Source organism: Toxotes jaculatrix, chromosome 15, assembly GCF_017976425.1.
Source record: "Toxotes jaculatrix isolate fToxJac2 chromosome 15, fToxJac2.pri, whole genome shotgun sequence".
In the NCBI taxonomy this organism is placed as follows: Eukaryota; Metazoa; Chordata; class Actinopteri; family Toxotidae; genus Toxotes; species Toxotes jaculatrix.
Window position 1 is genome coordinate 19,755,381 of NC_054408.1, and position 15,810 is coordinate 19,771,190.

Here is a 15,810-nt window from a genome sequence, read left to right on the forward strand (position 1 = left end):
AAATGTACATGAACTTCAGGAGTCTTATCACTGCCACAGGATCTGAGCATGTGGTGTGTGATTTTGAAGAGGTGTCAGTGTGTGGTGGGTAGCCTGTGTTTGTAGACTATTAAATATTTGCAGACTTTTTTGTGAAGGACAGGAGCCGGTTTCACCTGCTCTTCATAAGAACAAACTTAGCAAAACTAAATTAAAACAGGTTGCTCCACAAAATTAGTTTTTACATAGAGATTAGATGTTACTAAAAATTTACAACCAACAACTGCCAATGTAACTGTTGTGTGCCTAAGTGACCCAACTAACAAAACAAAAATAGGACCTGTTCAGAGTGACGAGCAAAAGAGGTAATATAAAACATGACCAACAATTCTGACCCAACACTTACGGTAAAATAAAATGCTGCCTAATGACCTGTAATGACCTCTAATAACCTGTTTGGATTTGAAATTATATTTCACAAAAACAACAAAATTATTATTAAATTTTAATTTGTTTTATAAAATTAAATAAAAATTATAAATTCAAATTTGTATCAGGAACATCAACCTAAATGATCTAATAACATTTGCTTGGTCTGCATAATTGGATATTTCCTATTCATTCTGCCTTAATACTACTTAGTCTGAAATATATATTTCTCTATGCATAGTTATAATATTAAAAATACATCTGCAAAGGATTGTCTGTGAAATACATTGTTCACCCTCCTAAAGCTGTTATATTTATGCTGCAGCTGGTGATGACTTTGGAATTGGACAGTGAACTTAGTAATGGATTTACAAAGAGCAGGTGCAACTTAGTTCAGGTGGCCTGAGATGTTTGCAGGTACAAACGAACAAATGCCGGAAAAAAATCACGCTCTCACACTAGTTGTTTAATGTGTGTCGACTGACTGTGTGTTTGAATTTTATTTTCTCTCTGTATTTGGGCTAACTGTGGGGAAATAAAACACTGTGATAGAATGGCAGAAGACAAAGGTCTGCGTCTTTTATCAAAGCTCTGTATCCTTTAAGAACTGTGGAAGATGAAATACCCAGTTTTGGTCCACAGTTCTCCAGCTTTACTGCTGTTATAGCGTAGTAAATGGGGTCTTGAGTTTATAGATAGCTTGAGTGCAATTCTATTTAATAAGGGTCAGTGTGAAAACAAGGAGCTGCCTTCTCTGAGGTCAGATGTTTTGTATTCCAGAGGGATCCAGACAAATAGACAGCACCACCGAAGGCAACTTACTTAATGGGAGCGTTCGTGTAGTGAACAAGCATGGGTTATAATAGTGCAGCTGTTATGTGTGGAGGCTTATGGCCGTTACAAAAAAAATAGACTGCCATCTGTAGAATCAAGACTAGTTATAACCTTTTACCACATTGTTGTAGAGTTTTGATCATAGCCGCTCTTCTTTGTCTTTGCTCTGTGTAATAAAGGCAGAAATTATGATCAGTTTGAATTGGCTTCCCAGAAATGTTTACATGGGGAAACACAGTCATTATATACATGTAAGACTTTTTTTTTTCTTATACTGAAACTATATTCAGTGATGGCAGCAGAGGAAAATCCCTTTTCAAGGTTATCAAAAGGCTTTTGATCCAGATTCCAGTTGTAGAAGGATGATAGTGTGCAAAGACACACAGCCCCACACCAGTGTTTTCTTTTAAGCTCTTGCTTATCTTTCCTTCGACAGCCTATTTCTTCATTTTAGTTTTGCTTTTTTGTTATTTTAATTATTTAATTTTAATTTAAATACTGATTGTAGAAAAAGACAGCGGATCCACAGATTCACTTACACATGCTACTTGAAAACAAGCTTGCAAGGGTGACTCCAACCATGTTTTTCTCAAGCGGAGCAGAGCATGTATGTATAAACCAAAGCACAGACCAATTAACAGCCAGGCCCTTTTAGGGCTTGTATCGTGGGAGACATAAAGTCAAGGTGACACTGTGAAAAGGTGCTTTATTACTGGGTCGTCAACCAATTGCCATTCTGGGTCAGCTAATCTGGAGGTAAAAAGCCTGCTATTAATTTTCTTCCTCTGAAGCCATGTTTTTAACGTGATGCATGCCTCGACACAAGAACAGTGGGTACACTGGAAAAGTAGCTAACATCACTGGATAAAATATAAAAGATGCAGATTATTTGCAGGACAGATGTTTGTTAAAAATCATGTATGTTTTGGTTCTGTGTGAATTTTCCCTTTGCCCGATACAGAAATCATGCCTTTAACCATCGGCTCCCGGGTGAAACTAGGGATATAACATCAATAGTCAGGAATCAACGTACCTGTGACAAACCGATGAAATTTTATAGGCCACAGTGAGAAGAACAGCAAGGTTTCACAGTATCAGGCATATTTTATGTGTACTGACTCACAAGGTTCTGCCAAATAGGTTTGGATGAGTATTTGATTTGTATTTGACTAAACCCACGGATTTTAATTTAGCTGTACAAGTGGGCATCAGCCTTTCAGAGACTGAAGGCCACTTCTCTTTTGGAAAAAAAAAAAAAAAGGCATGAGATTTTCAGGAGACCTGCTTTTTGTCATTGAATATCAAGTGTTGTCACTGCAACAGCATCTTTCAGGGCTCAGGCTACAAGTAAATCAGAGCTGGCTTTGGCACTTAGAGATTGCATGAGGCAAAGAAGCACTTGAGATGTTTCCAAATACTGGTTTGGATTAACTGCTACTCACTGATTGGAGAGATTGACTTTGAAAAGAGGGAGCATCGAGCGCCCCCATCCTCCAGTGCTACTAATGTTGTAGTTCTTTTGCCAAGAGTGGAGAGCAGAGTGTTGTGAAGGTTGTCGCTTGTAATAGTTGTTAAAAAAACCTGGCAATAAATCAAAGGCAATTGATAGATTGTTTTGATTGTCTTCAGAGCAAACTCACATGAAAGGCTCGTATATTATATAAGTATGTTTGTCTCATGAGGCCCATGTAAAAGTGAAGGCCAACCAATAACAGGCAACGATAAACAGCTAGACAGAGCAGCCAAAAATATTTAAGGGGAGAAACAATGTATATTTGAGAGGAGGTGTGTGACCTGTTCTTCAGTTCATTTTGATGGGCTTGCATTCCTCACGCTCACATCGGCCTGTACCTTGCTGTGTGTGTGAGCTGTCAGAGTTAGAAACCTGATCTGCAGAGGGAACAGAGGATACAGTCCTGTTCAGCGCCGACAGTTCCTTGCATGCTTGAACGTCTTGAGTTGACTGGGCTGATGCCAGGTAATCCCTCCAGAATTTTGGAACTAATCTGGAGCTCATATCCAGCTCATCCACTGCATATATATATATACAGAGTTTCTCCTTCACCGCCAGAGATCGTGGTAGGTACAGTAGAAAGGCAGAGAGAAGTTTTTATTTATTTATTTTTAAAATCAGCTTTTTTTAAAATTTTGTTTTTGTTGACTGACACTAAACTAAGTGAAAAAGATATTAAATAATAAAGGTAACACCTTAATGAAAATTCAATATATTAACTGCCACTGCAAAAATATTTGAATATAAATAACAGGTTGCAGTCTAGTGTAATGATTAAGCTTTTTAAAGGTCAAGATGAGAAGTAAACAAGCCGTAGACTGATTGGACTAGATAACCATTTAATTTCATTACCTAGTGTATTTCCTCAGTCATAAGGTTAATGTTTCATCCTGACATTTAAAGACAGAATCTGGTGAAGTTGGTGGAAACAGTTTTTGTGTGTTTTTTTTGTGCAGGTTTTCTAGGTTTTATTTCCAAAGTTGGGGTGCCAGTCGATAGGCGCAGTAAGCTCAATATTTGTGATCATTTTTCTGTCACTATTTTTCCACTGGTGTAGCTAGATATAGAAAACAGGAGTCAACGACGCTCTGTTTGTTTGCTCCATTTTGTCATCTGCTACCTCCTGCATCTTTATTACATGCTGTAGCCCTTGTCCCTGAAAAAATAGGACAAGTTGTACCAAAAGAAAATGAATGCTTAAAGTTTCACAAAGTTCAAAACAACTTAGCTGAGTTGGAAACAGAGCAGCCTTCCACAGCTATTGAAGAATAAATTGGGGATCTTTGTGAATTAATAACTCAGATAAAAATAGTCAATAGTCAAAAAGTGATTATTATTTATTATTGTTCTATTTAAATTTCCATCCAGATACACATGTTGTTTGTGTTTGAATGTAAGGAGCTCAACATTCAGTCGTTCATTCACTGAATTTAATGCTGTGTACAGCTGATTTCTGTGAGATGTAATCTGAAAATCTGAAAATGACCTGATGGAAATGAAGCTGGTTACTTCAACATGCAGCCTGAAATGGAAGCAGAGACAGTGAAGGTAAACAACAAAAATAAGAAAGAAAAGCCATTAAGGGAACAAAAATCTGCACGCTCATCAAATGGGCTTTTGTAAGAGAGACACAGCTCATGCAGGGCTGTTGTCAACCTTCCTGTAACTGATGTCTGATGTCTATGCAGCAATATCGGGAATGTCTTGTCTGTTTTGAAATAGCTCCTCTGTTTCAGCACTGGTTGCAGTACATTTGATTCATATAGCTACAGCATTGCTGATGGTTTATCACTCTATCTTCAACCCAACCAAATGTTAATCCTAGATTCATGATTTTTAAGATTTATTATTTTGTTTTTGTTTTTTTAAAGGGGAAACACCAGATTTGCTTGGCGAGCCCGAGCACACGCCTCACCCACCCACTAAGTTAGACTTTGCTTTAGTGTTGCTTAGTATTCATCAAATTTGGTGTTGACTCATTGTACGGTACAATCATTTGAAAGTGCATTCATCACACTCGAGGGCTTTGCTGTCTCTGTGAGAATGGCATGCAGTAATTGAAATGCTTGCATCCAGAAGTCTGTTCATCTGAAGATTTAGCTCCAGTCAGTATGAAGCCATTTGTCGTCCATTTGACCCTGTCTTCATTGCTCAGCTTGAACCATCTGAGGAGAACCATCTGAATCATCTGAGACCTTTTTACAAGGAGGATGACTCCTAATATAGATGACAAGGGCATAGTGTTCTAGCTTAACCTGCGCCTCCAGCAAGACTTAATCATCTTGCTCTTCCCATCTCTTCCATGTGTCACAGCTTCCATAGTTCAGAATCGTGACTTCATGCTGTTCTGGAAGACAGGCCCTGCTAGTTAGTACCACACCCACAGATTCATAATCATTTTTATCAGATGATGAGGATTTTATGGCCAAACAGTAAGACAGAATCTCCTCTAAGATGCATTGTCAATCACATGTGGTGAATTGTGCTTGTGTGTGGAGTTGGGTGGTTGTTTGTGACCATTTAATCTGAGGAAACATTTCAACATTTCAGATTTCAGAGAATCAGAAATGCATCTAATGCCTGTGCTTGTAAATGAGGACAAGCATCTATTCATTTTTAATTAGTTTCTAAAAACTAAAAAAAAGGAAGGAACAAGAGGAAAAGACTGATAAAACATGTAGTCTACTGATTTGTTTATACTATATGATATTTATACTCTTTGTAAATTAGGATTGTACTTAGCATAGATGCACATTCTGCCCAGATAATCCTATTTAAAGGCAGAAATCCTTATTTCAGTGTGCAAACCATCTACTTGTGGAAAGTTTACATCAGAATATAGAAAAATTAGACTCATGCTTATGGTGCATGGAGGGATGACATCACAGGTCACGTAGATCCCGAAGGACAAGCTGGAGAAAGTTTCAAAGGAGAAGGTCGCGTTGGCTGCTCTGCTTCTGTACGACCCCGACAAGGATGAATTACTGCTGCAAAGTTTGTACCAATTTTTATGCAATAGTGGGAAAATGGGCCCAGAGAAACACGAGACTTGGTCTCTATGAATACAGTGTGTTATGACTGAGGCACATTGACTAATTCTTATTTTAACTATCCTATAAAATGCCCTTACCATATATTGGAGGTTACTGATCAGTAAACATGGATTTTTTTCCCCCCCACACACAGTCAATAGACAGACTTTTGCATTTGCACTTTCGACCTTTGGCATATTCGTAGTTTTTCCAGACCTCTGACACGTGTCTGAATGGAGTACAGCTCTGCTGTACCAGTAGAAGGACCACAGAAAATGAAATATTTATCCCAGTGATGCTGGCTGAGGTCTGACTCGAGTCCACAGCTCAATGACTCTTATAATATTAATTTTCCCTCCACTAGTTCGTAGTCTGTGGGCAGCAAACAGGAGCACAGACAATGATGACAGCTTTTATGATTTATGAGGTCAGTGTTTGATTGCTCTGTGGCAGAGATGAATTGGATTGTGGTTAGTCAGCCAGTGAACTGGGCCTCTGTGTGTGTGTATTTCCATACAAATTCAACACCAACCCCCCCACCTCACCCTTGCAGTCGAACATGACCCATTCAGTGTAGCCATCATAACCTCCAAGACAAAAGCTTTTGATTGATTGCTCAGTGACAGTTATATGTCGTCTGTCATCAGTGAGAACTTCTGTGCCGACTCAGAGGGGTGTGGCCAAGCATCTCTGGCACGATTTTTGTTTCCTTGAGGCAAATTTTAGAGGAACCACAGTTTCATTGAAATTTGGCAGCGTTACCACTGCTATTAGAGCTAAAGAACGTTAGAAGAGAAGAAAGTAGAATTATGCCATTTTTGTCTTATAAACTGCCAGAAACCATAATTGGGTCATGTAATGCACTGATCAACAAAGGGTGTTTTCAAATCTAAAGTTAGTTTGCTCTCATCTGAATCAGTGGATGAGTTGGGAAATTTGTTGCGTTTTCCATTTGGTTCAAATTTTTTGTCTCACAGAAACAAGTGAGCCAGAGTGCATCACTAAAAGCCACATGAGGACATTCATTGGTTAAATGAAAAGACGACAGGATGGAGAAGATAACCACAGGAAGGTCTTATATGCCCAAATATCAAGAAGACATCATATTTTGTTCTAAGTCCTGGTCAGACCTCGAATCCCTCTCCAAGGAAGAATTGCTGGCAATTGTTGACTTTTACATTCTGACCTTGAGTAAATATTTGTTGTGCGGCATGAAATAAGGTAATAGTAATAGATTTTGTCACTCTTATTGTTCTTTGCTTACCTTTCTCTCTCATGCTCTTAGTTTTGAAACTACAGTTGCTGTAACTTGGATACTTTGGGGTAAGAGGAAGTATAAAGTTGACATGGAGTAAGTTAGCTGTGGGCTACATTTGGAGCCCCATGTTTTAGCCTACATTTGTTTACATTTTAGCAAAATTGCACCATTAAAAGTGCGCCAAATTAGCTGTTAGCTGTTTATGTTTGCAGTATACCCATGGATGTACAGACAGTTATGACTGGTTTACTTTGAAAATATAGAAATCTTAAAAAACAGGATGATTCTCAGGCAAGTTCTGGTTATAAACATTTATTCGTGATGGACATAATGGAGATGATGAAATCCTCAAAATGTGTAAGTGACGCAATCTAAAAATATATATATATATATATCACGTTTGTGTAGATGGGTAGACATTATGGAGTTAAGACGGAGTACGACTTTTGACGCATATTGCGGCAGTGGGGTGTGGTTTGCGTCGTCTTGCTTGCCACCTTGAGCTGTGTGTCACAGCAGCTGTTGTAGCTCCAGCTTCTGACCATGCTGATACATGTAAGGGGGCCAGAGACTCACGCACAGAGCTTGCCAGGCGAGCACATAGACACGAGGCGGGGTTGATTCAGCAATCGTAAATCACCATCACGGCTACAATATTTCATGCCACCACATGTTTGCTGTTCAGCGTGGTATTTACATAACTGGGTCTGAAAATGGAAATAAGCACAGCTACAGTTCAGTTCATTTGCATGCAGTGCTGCTAATTAAGACCTAATACAGGACTGTTTTTGATGTGTCCCCAAAAGGAAGTGTGTTTTCTGTCCCTGAACTTGAAAAATCCGTTGAAGGAAAAATATTTTGATGCTGCAGTTGTTTTACAATTAACCAGACCCTCTTTTAGCTGCAGTATGTTAGAACAACTCTTGTGTGGACAACACAAGTGGAATGCAGCTGAGCAACAGTGGTGAGATCATGTGGTAAAAAATACTGTTTTGATGTGGCAGCGCTGAACAGAGGGCTTCAGTCCTTTTGCGTTTTACACACGTCTCTTTATTTGCTACACTTTTGTTTTGGCCATTGAAATAGTTGAAATTGTCATATGGGTTTGGTACAGTGTTGAAGACATGAAAGGCCACTATAGTCTAAATCTGTCTCCTGCCCTGTCCTGCTGTCCCCCTGTGTGTGCCAAATAAAGCAGTGTTCAACAGAGTGGCAGTTTTCACACCTGCTTCACCCAGATGTTATATCACAGATGCAGCTTCCTTTGCAGCAGTGGTCAATCTGTAATTAGAAATCAGACTCAGTGTTCATTTGTATAAGGTTTTATTCTTCATATTGCAAAGGACCCACAATACATTTTGGAGTAATGCAGTTTTTAACATTAACATTAACATTACCGCCTTTTAGTTTTTCTTCTTGAAAAATAGGAAAATGAATTGTTCTAATAAAATTTAACAAATTAGCGTTTATATTCTAATAACTTCATTCAAATCCATGCACTACTTGCATTTGTGTTGCAGGCATCCACGCAGGAGCTCAATTTGTTATTCTGTTTTTGAATACTCTCTTAACTAGGCTTGCCACTTGTAATGGCTCAGCACGAAACAACAGACAACCAAGTGCAGCTTAATTTGAATTGTCCTCCGAGAATCTCATTCGCCCAGACGTAGCCTGTAGAGTTGGCTCATGAATTCCTGCAGCCTAATCCAAATAACTACAGTTTGCTGACACTGTTTACAGGCATGTTATACATGTTCTTTTAATGGAGCTCAGAGCAGACATGTTGCTTTGAGGCACAGATTAGAGTCCTGTATGTGATTCGCTCCTGGCTGAAGCTCTGAAGTGGAGTTTGCTAATTGATATTAATTGATTTAACTGTCATGTATGTATTTACTCTCTGAAGGCACTGTACATTGTTGGACTGTGATAACAATTAAATGGCTGTCCTTGTGTCACAACCCCACAGCTGGGGAACATGCCTTGATTATGGTTGCTGGACATAAATGACAAATCGTGCTTGGCACTGTGGTGTTTTTTTTTTCTTCTGAGGGCTTGGTCACTTGCGGTTTCACTTATAGGTTACGTTGCTGTCGCTGCAAAGCATTTTATTTTTTTGTTATGACAACGGTCTGTCTTGATTTTTAAGAATTAAATGAAATTGTCTTCCTTTGTTTTTATTTTTAGGACACATTCTCTTATTGATCATGCTCTAATTAAACCTGTAGGGAATGATAACTGTTTTTTGCCACTCCATCCTGGCAATTACACCAGTTGGCCCAAGGGTATTCTCCACTGTTTGTCCATGTGTCACAAGTGATATCTCAGACACGGCTGACTGGACTTTGAAATCACTTGGAGGAACGATGCATTTTATCATTGCAGGGATGGAGGGATTTACAAAAGCCTGTGGCCATAATCGGAGAAGGGTTTGCGAAGTTGCTATACCATGTGCATGCTCTTTCTCAGCAGCTCCCTTCATACAGTTATGCACTTTTACTTCCTCAAACCACTTTGTAAAAGATTTATTTTTCTTAACTTCAAATGCTCCTCTGTAGCAGTGAAATGTCTGATTCAAGGGCATCAAAGCATTGCTGATTGACCTTTTTGGTCTGGTATTTGCCTGCTGGTCTTAAGACTTAAGACATTAACCACTTGTAGCATGCCTCCTTTTTTTTTTTTTTTTAACATACTTTCACTAAACTTTGAAGGGTTTTATTTTAGAGCCATAATTGCCAGACTCAGTTGTATCAGGTCACAAGCAGTTCATGTACCTTGGTTCAGATTTTTTAGCATCATAAACAGACATAAACACACTGACTTAAATAATTCCCGTTGACTGTTTTGCAAATGCTTATTTAGTTTCACAAACAGCCACCAATTTTCATCTGCTTTTAGCTACACTTTATGGTAGGGGATGAAAAATGAGTGCACATATGGTACATCAACCACAACAATGACAACAAACAAAAGTGTGGCAGCGAGGGAATGACTAAATGCTCAGGACTCAGGCAGAAGTGGCTGTGTCTCACAGATTTCTGAGTTCAGACGCTAAAGGATGCAAAATTTGGGGTAAACAATCTAAAAATAAACACTACCACGGCGATGGCGGGAGATGCCTCTTTATCTCTGCAGATGCAGTGAAATACATTCTAAAGATAATATTAGTAGAACTTTTGTGAGATGCAGTTGCTGTTTTCTTTTGCAAAAAATAAAATAAAAGTTAAGAATAATTTAGCTCTCTCAAATAAGGTCCCAGTTTGCTTTCATATTTCCAACATTTTGTCCTCAGTTGATCTTGTACTCCACTGAAATGAAAGGGAGCGTGCAACATAAGCATCCAAGGTAAGAAGTCATGACGGCAGCTGGGCCTGGTAGTTCCTAGAGGGGTTGAAGAAAACACATTTTGCTCTGAAAAAATTGGTGACATTCCCCTTTAAGCTATTGAATCATCAACACTCATTGCTGAATCACAGAGTTCCCATTCATGGGTAGAAAAATATAGCTGAGTAGAGTACCGCACTCGCTTACAGAATTGTAATTCACCACCACGATGGATTGGATGTAGAAAATTTTCCCTCTGCAGCCGGTGACTCTGATACCATGCAGCAAATTATACTGTTAAAAATGAACACATACACACACACACACACACACACACACACACGGAGGCAAACACTTAAGCTCACTGAACAAGGAAAGCTTTCTCTGCTATGTGAATGAGTAGCTATGGCTGAATGGTTGAGTGTGTCCTCTGTCTCTGTGAGGTCGACAGCCCAGGGAAGATTAGGAGGAAGCACATCAAATGAATGAGAAAGGAAGACAGAAAAGAGGAGAAAAGCTGGTGGCTCAGGAAAACCCGCTGCATTACACTTGCTTTGAGGGAATTATTTTTGCAGGGTCTGAGCGTGGACATGAACACACACACACACACACACACACACACACACACACACACACATTAAAACATCTCCAGGCCTAAATTTCGTGTTAAATCTACATCATTCTGATCGGCTCCACTCATTTGTAGCTGTTGCTGGTGATTCCTGTTTTTGTTTCTATTCCACCACACACGTCTTCACCACTCTCAGAGTGAACGTTCACCTTTATTTTTGTATATGCTTTTCGGCATTAGTCATTACTAGCCATGGCCTTGCCATTGGCATGCCTCACGGGTGGCCCACATGCACAGGTTATAATCTTACCTTCTTCCCTGCTTGACACAGGTCTTTTTCTGTCTTGTGTCCTGACACATTTTGGCAGTTGTGAAATCACTTTAAAGCTGTTAATAATGACAAAGGCTCTGTTGTTGACTGGATGCGGGACCCGACTCAACAGAGCCTGTGTCACTAACTGGTGGCCAGTGTGGTTGGCAGGAACGGCAAGGGTGGAGCTGAGTTGTAAAAGGAAGCTGTTAAGGAGACTGAAAATAGTCAGGCTCCCAGACGTGCGTCACTATAGCCAGGCCACAACACAGCTCCCCGCTTCTTCTCCCTTACTGGTTTCCATATGTTCGGTTGGCACCATGTTCAACTCTGTTACACAGCTCCCACTTTTGCATGTTGATGATTAAGGTTCCCATGAAAGGCCACGGATATCTCAACAAATGCTTTATCATAATAATCAGTCATTTGATTTCCTACAATCACTTCCACAATCACACATGGGGTTCTTTATCTAATAAAGGCTTTATCATATTGACCTTAAAGCAGCTGTAGTCAATGTTTTTATATTAACAGTGGAGAATTTTCCCTTGATTCTCCAGCTCTAAGGAACATTTCAGTGTCTGTCTGCTCACTGTTTTGGAATGGCTCACAATTTTACTGTGATAGTATGTAAGTGTTGTGTTAACAGCTTATTTCCATTTTTCCCAAGTGGCATTGTATGTGGAGAAGTAGTGTTTTTTGTCATGCCTCCTTTTGGATGTCAAAAAAACAAAACAAAAAAAAAAAAACAGCATAGACATCTGTGGAAATAAACCAGTTTTATTTAACCAATCACAAATTAACAAAGCTAAGCCTTCAAGCTAAAAAAAAAAAGTGACCCAAATCAAAAGACACAAAAGACGTATCGGCTTTGTTATTTTGGATTGCCATCACCACTTTATCTTGACTTCCAAAAATCTGCCCATCTTGTGCATCTTGTTCTGTCTGGATAAAGCTTGTAAACCTTGATCTTGATAGTCTTGCAAGCATCAGAGCACATTTTGTTTCCAGGTTATTGTTTCCAGGAGGGCCCGTCCCCCAGTTTGAGAACCACTAATCTACACCAACTGTCATGTGAGAGAACATGCCCTGCTGGTGTTGGTCGGAGTGATGCAGTTTGGGACAGGACTGATATGATGATAGGATTGGTATATGGTTGTATAATTTCAGAGGATGCGGCTTGTGTTAGCTGTACTTCATTCCCCGAAAATTTCTGTATCTGCGTCTGCATCTGCTTAGTGGGATAACTTGGATTATGGAAAGTGAGGAAATGTTATTTGTTGTTTGTCCAGTGAAGTTTTCAAGACTTGACATTGTCAGACTGTTAGAAAAAAAAAAAAAAAAAAAAAAGCACTAAACTCTGCCCTCTGCTCTGACATTTGTGCTGACCTATAACTTTAGTAAACAGTTCAATCCTGACTGATGCTCCTGGCATTTGGCAGCCACACACTTGACAATAAAAGTAAATATAGTGCATTTGCACTTTAATTCATTAAAGGCAACTTCTGCCTCTTGCAAGTGGAGGTGGATGGGAGAAACGTGAGCACAGCAGCAGACGTACCCACACTTTCATGCTGTATGAGTGCATATTCTTATGCAGATTCTTAAACATTGTCAAGTTGGAATTGCATACGATTGTACAAAAAGACGCACTAAAAAGGAGGGAAAGAGAAAAGGGAGAGAAAAGTGTCCTCTGATTAGTTTTTCAGCTTGAATGCATTACAGATTGTATTATTTGTCACAGTCTGCTGCACAGGACTCTGTACCCTCACTGCGTGTGGTATACCTCTCCTCCTGCTCCGTCCTGTCTCTGCTCTGTGTATAATGCTTTCTGACTCTCTTTCTAAGGTTAGCTCACCTGTTCAGCACAAGCCACACTCAGCAAATATCCAGCTTGAGGTACTCAGTCCACTGCTGTCACACATCATCATAAATACAGTTTGATGGGTTGTCATAGAGACATGAGTAATGTACACTCCAGAGAGTTGTGTCATCTGGAAAAAGTGATGACTGAATGAAATGTGTCCAAACAAAAGCCTTTCTAAAGGGAGTTCAGCCCTTCAGCGTTTGACATTTCTGTAGTGCACTGAATGACAAGATTTTAAAGTAGATTAAAGTAAATCATCAAGACATAGACATGGATGGGAAGATTCTAACTCTGCCCAGTTACCTTGCTTTAAGCACATCATCTTAATATTCTTGGTTTTGTTCACTATGAAGTTAATGTTTGCTCAGACACACTGATAGATTAAGCCCAGGCTTGAACCTGATTGGTCTGTTTTACTTTTAATTCAGGACAGGACCTCATTTGTTCTGTGTTTACACATGGTACCAGTGCAGGAAGAGCCAGTGCTAAACCCTCCAGGCCACAGAGGATGTTGTCTAACTGAACCCATCTGTTGTATTTGCCAAAAGTGAAGTAAAGGTACAACCAATGGAATTTTTCTCCTCCTTGATTTTTTTTTTTTTTTTTTTTTACCTGTCACACTAGCAGCACAGCCTTAGGGATGGCAGCTTTTTATCTTATGCCACCAGCAGGTCAACATTTATCCACTTACATATCTCAACTACTATTGGATAGATTGCCCTAAATTCATGACCCTCTCACGATGAATCAGGTGTCACCATTACATTGACACAACTGGACGGACAGCAGCACCTAAAACTAAAACAACAACATCAAATCGTGAGTTTTATTTATCTCCAAACTAAATTGGGCATGCTGCATGCTGTAGTGATAGAGAGCAGATTCAAGTCAGTTATTTATTTAGAGTGAACTTACGTGTGTGTGTCTGTGTTGCCTACAGTGTAGCATGCAGTCATTACTCAAACAAAGTAAAGCTGCTGAGGCTGCAGACTCTGCAATGAGCACAGATAGGATAAAACTACAGCGCATACTCAACTACTTACAGTATGTCCAGATATTTTTAGAAGAATTTATGGGCCTGGGCTGAAAGCAAAATGCATAGGTCTTGTCGATACCATTAGCACGTACGCACACGCACAGATGCGCACACAGTTTTGCCCATGGTGACACCATGGGGTCACAATGTATGTGACAGAGTCAGTCAAACGAGAGTGACCTCTTTTAATGCAGCCGCTCTGTTTAGTCCCCTTCTAATGAGTGGTTGTGACTCATAATCTATACTGTGTACTAAAGCCGGAGGGTTAATCAGCCTGATGGCGTGTCTGTGCATTTGTGTGTGTACAGTATGAGCACCCTGTGTCAGACTGAGTTATCCAGGCATGGGCTCTCAGACATAATTTCGCTTTATAAGGGTGACAATTATTTATGAAGTCTCGGTGTTTCCCTCTGGCGACCAACATGTAGACTTTTGTAATCATGTCAAGAGTTGCTCTTAAACGCCGAGGTATGCAGCTCTTGGTGTAATTAGCAGTTTTGCTTTAAAGAAGAGCTCTGCTGTTATTATTGCTGTGATAATACTGAAATAGTCTGTTGACATCAGTAGCTGAGGGTCACCAGAGATTGTTAAGTGTTGTGCTTGTTTTGTGTTGAGAGTAATTGTTTTATGCTCTGCATCGTCTTTTTTGGATTAGACAAAAAAAAAAACCCACCCAAACTTCTGAATAACAGATGTGTCATTTTTTTCTACCAGCAATTCATCATTCATTCATTCATTCATTCATTTATTTATTTATTTATTTAATGTTTTCCACTCACTTTAAAGATATTTTCACTTTTGACCACAGTGGCCACAAGAATTACAGGATAATGATTAACGCTAAAAAATAGTAGCAGTAGCACAAGTATGGTAAGATTCATAAAGTTAGTAAATTATATATGTGTGTGTGTGTGTTAATTTGCTAACTTTATAAAATAACATATAGAAAAATGCTAGCTAACATTTGCTGCTGTAAGCTACTGGCCACACCAGGCCAAGTCAGTATATAACAGCAAAACTCCTCTAAAGTGTATTGAAAAGAACAAGGGTGGCTTTAATTGCTTTTGACTTCCGCTTTTCATTTGTAAAAACGAAAATGAATGCTCAGTTTCTCCTTTCAGAGTTACATAGAAGTTAAATGCAACAATACAGTTCATGCTGAATTCAGCAGTCTACTCAGAGTGGCTGGTCATTGGTTATTGCTGTTATAAGCAGAGCATGTATTCAAAAACAGTGACCCAGAAGTAATTCAATCAAACTAAATTATGTGTTGCTCTTTAAGATTAGTCATGGAAAGGGGACCATCTCACCCACCGTATCAAACAATAAAATGATTTTTACAGTGTTCCACGGTTGGCCTTAAAATCAATGGTAATTGCATAAATGATTTATTATTCAGGCATACTTTTGACTGTTGGCCCTAAATATTGTTTTTCTTCTTTTGGCATTTAGTCAAGTATCAGCTGAAAATGATCCCACTGTGGCTCCTTGTGGGTGTTGGGCTGATATGTTTCTTTTGCTGCCTTGTGAACTGGCAAGATGCACAAAGCTGTCAACAGAGGTGTCAAAGGAGAAAAAGTTTTGTTTTTTGTTTTTTTCTGAGCAAGCAAGAAAAAAAAACGGATGGGACGGGGAAAAGAAAAGATGTGAGTAGACAGAA

The 15,810-nt window shown here is 39.3% G+C and overlaps 1 protein-coding gene across 3 annotated transcripts in view; it reads left to right on the forward strand.

Moving 5' to 3' along the window:
- adarb1b (adenosine deaminase RNA specific B1b) overlaps window positions 1–15,810 on the forward strand; it is a 101,403-nt gene that overhangs the window by 15,775 nt on the left and 69,818 nt on the right. The gene's annotated exons all lie outside the window — the stretch shown is intronic.